Source organism: Falco punctatus (genome assembly GCF_963210335.1).
Source record: "Falco punctatus genome assembly, chromosome: 6".
NCBI classification, from domain to species: Eukaryota; Metazoa; Chordata; class Aves; order Falconiformes; family Falconidae; genus Falco; species Falco punctatus.
This window is the reverse complement of record NC_137585.1, coordinates 5,793,658-5,796,718: the sequence shown is the minus strand read 5'-3', so window position 1 is coordinate 5,796,718 and position 3,061 is coordinate 5,793,658. Positions and strand designations below refer to the sequence as shown.

The window sequence follows — 3,061 nt, the reverse complement described above, 5'->3', positions numbered from 1 at the left end:
GTATGTGGTGTGCGTGGGAAGTTTGCAGTACATCTGCTCCTGCTCTATCAATTCTGTGGATAGAAAGAGGCTGACGTTAACACTTGCTGTATGGATTTTGCAAGGTCTGCGGTGGTACGTGCTTCCTGCAGTAGATTAGAGTCAATTTCTGTCCTGTCAAAAGTGATTAGAAGCAGTCTAGTTTTGTCATGTGCTTGGCTTTAGATATTTGTGTGGTAGCTGAAGGCTGTGCTGGCCATGTCAGGAAACCACTGCTTCAGACTTCCAATGGGATTATAGCCTAACAAGGGGCAGAATGCTGCTGTCATGAGAGTTTCCCATGACCTCTTCAGTGCTGCTGAAAATGCACCTGTGCTGTTTACAGGTATCATAGCCAGGGGTACTGCACTTCCATGCTCATACCCTCTGAGAGCAATTCCTCAGGCTCCAGGCTTTCACACTCCTAAAATGAGATCTGCTGTCTCTCCTATTCTTTGCCTTCATCCCTCCACTCCAGTTGCCTGTAATGCCAGTTGGTCCTGGCTCAGCAGCCTTTCTGTTGGGAGCTGTGTGGCCCTGCACTGAGACAGATATCCAGACAGCGTTCTCAAAGCAAAGTATCATTAATCAGAGCAGTATCATAAGGCATAAACGAAAAACCTTTCTTTTAGTCCCTTCTGGTAGTAAGACAGCTGCTTTTGCTTTTCCAGTCTCTCAGTGGATCAATTTTTTTGCTGAGTTTGAACTCCACAAAAGTATTCCCTTTCCCATGTCTCCAAGGAAGTGTTCTTAAAGCCATATTGATACTTTGGCCCAAATTCTTAGGCAAAATCCCCCTTGTTACCTAAAAGTAGCATTTTCCCAGGGACTGTAGCAAGTTGCTGCCTGATAGTGACCTTGGTTGTGTAGCTACAAGTGCTTATTTAGAGCTAAGACAATACCTTTGAAGCTGGTTTATTGAGATTTTTTTTAAAATAACTTTTTCCTCTGTGGTTTTTCTTTAAAGCCTGTCTACAGAGGTAGTAAAAATCCTTGTAGCCCAACATGGCCCTGCAAAAAGTTCCCCTTTAATTACTCTGTAGTATCACTGATCAGCTCCAGGTTCTTCACTGCATTTTCATTATAATATTTGGTTCTGTTATGAGATAATTTGGATACTGGAAATGAAAGCGAGGATATGAAGCTCACTTTTGCAGAGGTCCCCCCAAAACTATCGACTAACTGCCCTGGCTCTGAATCAGTGACATGCAAGGGGAATGCTCTATATTGCATCCTCTAATTCTTACTGTTACTACTCTCCATTGTGTAAAGAACTCTCAGAGGCAGACATTAATCTAATATTCCCATTAGAACAATCCTGCTAATACAAGTGATTTAAGCGTAGACTTTTGTTGTAGAAATAATAGCTTAAGTGGAGGTGGAACCTCCTCTATACATCTTTTTTTTTTTTCTTTTGAAATCTCAGGGCCTACTGTGTATTATATGTCACATGAAATATCAGTGTAACTGCATATTGTAATTTGCTTGCAGCACGTATCATGAAACGTATCAATGACGTGTTTGACAATGATAGCAATACAGAAGTAATCTGTTTTTATGATCTAGCAGACTTTTTTTATCAAGCTGTTAAAGTCTCTTACTATTTGTTGGTAGTATAGTATCATAACAAGAAGCACCATGTAACTAATATTGCATCCGAAGTGAAAACATTGCTTATAACATCTTCTCCCTTGTAAAACAGTCTTGCCAGAAAAAGGCCTTTTTACCTGAGCACACAGGAGTTTATGTGATCAGGGACTTCCCTCTACATCCTCACATCTCTGCAAGCGTTTGTGTAGTTGTGAGTGATGGAGTCTACAAATGAAAATGTCAGGCAGAAAGTGTTTATGCAATTTTGAAAATAATGTAGACACTATAGTTGAATCTGAGAGAGATAAGATTAGACTGTATGTGCTGTGTGTCTGTGTGTATGGAAGAAAGTAAGTGAGAGAGAGATTACATTGTGTTAGGAAAAGGAATGACAGTATATATCAGAGAGAGATAAAATTGTGTTTTCAGGGCCTCTGTGTTAGATTTCATTGTGCAGGTGTGTGTGTAGCTGTGCTTATGCTAAAGGCAAGATTTGCTTATGTGTGTTTAGCGGGTGAGATTACAGTGTATATGCATTTTAGAGGTGCAGTGTGTTATAGTATGTATGCATGTGTATGTATGTATGCATATAAATGACAGAGCCTACACTCTTGTGTATGTTAAAGAGAGGAAGGTCATACTGTGTGTACTCTGAGAAAAGTCAAGTCACAATGTACGTCTGTTTCACAAAATGAAAATGTAAGTATAAAAACAACATAGCATGTAAGTTTATATGTATACATGTGTCTGTATATTAGATAATTTGTAAACTCTCTTTCAATTCTATTCACAAAAGAAACCACTATCAGTGTTTTAGAAATGTTTTTCCAAAATTCTGGAATATCCTAGAGCTTTTTATACTTTTTCATTTAAAGCTCTTAGGCTTTTAAAAATTGCTATTAAAATATTTGTTGAAGAGGCAAAACTATATTTAGGGAAGTATGACTTAAAAAATTCCTCCCTGAAAAAAAGTATGTTGGAATAAGTGTTCATTTCATTGATGAACAGCACTTGGAGCAAACAGAAAAAATCAAAAATTACCAGAACCTGTATTTTGCCCAAAGCAAATTTTAATGGTAGTTGTTGGGTGTTTCATGATAAATTCATTGAAAATAGTAAGTTACCAAAGATACATCTTTCCCTCCAGGAAACATGAACACGTACTGGTGATTCAGAAGCTGCAAGTTGTGATATAAGCATGCATTTTTAAAAAGAATGCATTATATCCTTTTTCATTAGTAATTTGTGAATCTAAACTCCTTGATAAAAGCACTCCTTTTTTTTTTTTCCTCCCTCCCCCTCCCCCCCCCCAAAAAAAAAAAAAAAAAAAAGTAATCACCTGAATAGTGGGTTTATCTGCATTGAGAAAAGGTAACATTTTGGATATGCTAGAGGAAAAGTATGACTAGCTGTATGATGGAGAGAATTAAGGTACTCCTTTTTATGTGCTGAA

At 37.9% G+C, this 3,061-nt stretch overlaps 1 protein-coding gene across 10 annotated transcripts in view; it reads left to right on the top strand.

Moving 5' to 3' along the window:
* The window catches only part of GAP43 (growth associated protein 43), a 104,353-nt gene that overhangs the window by 28,112 nt on the left and 73,180 nt on the right, over positions 1-3,061 (top strand). The window lies entirely within an intron of this gene.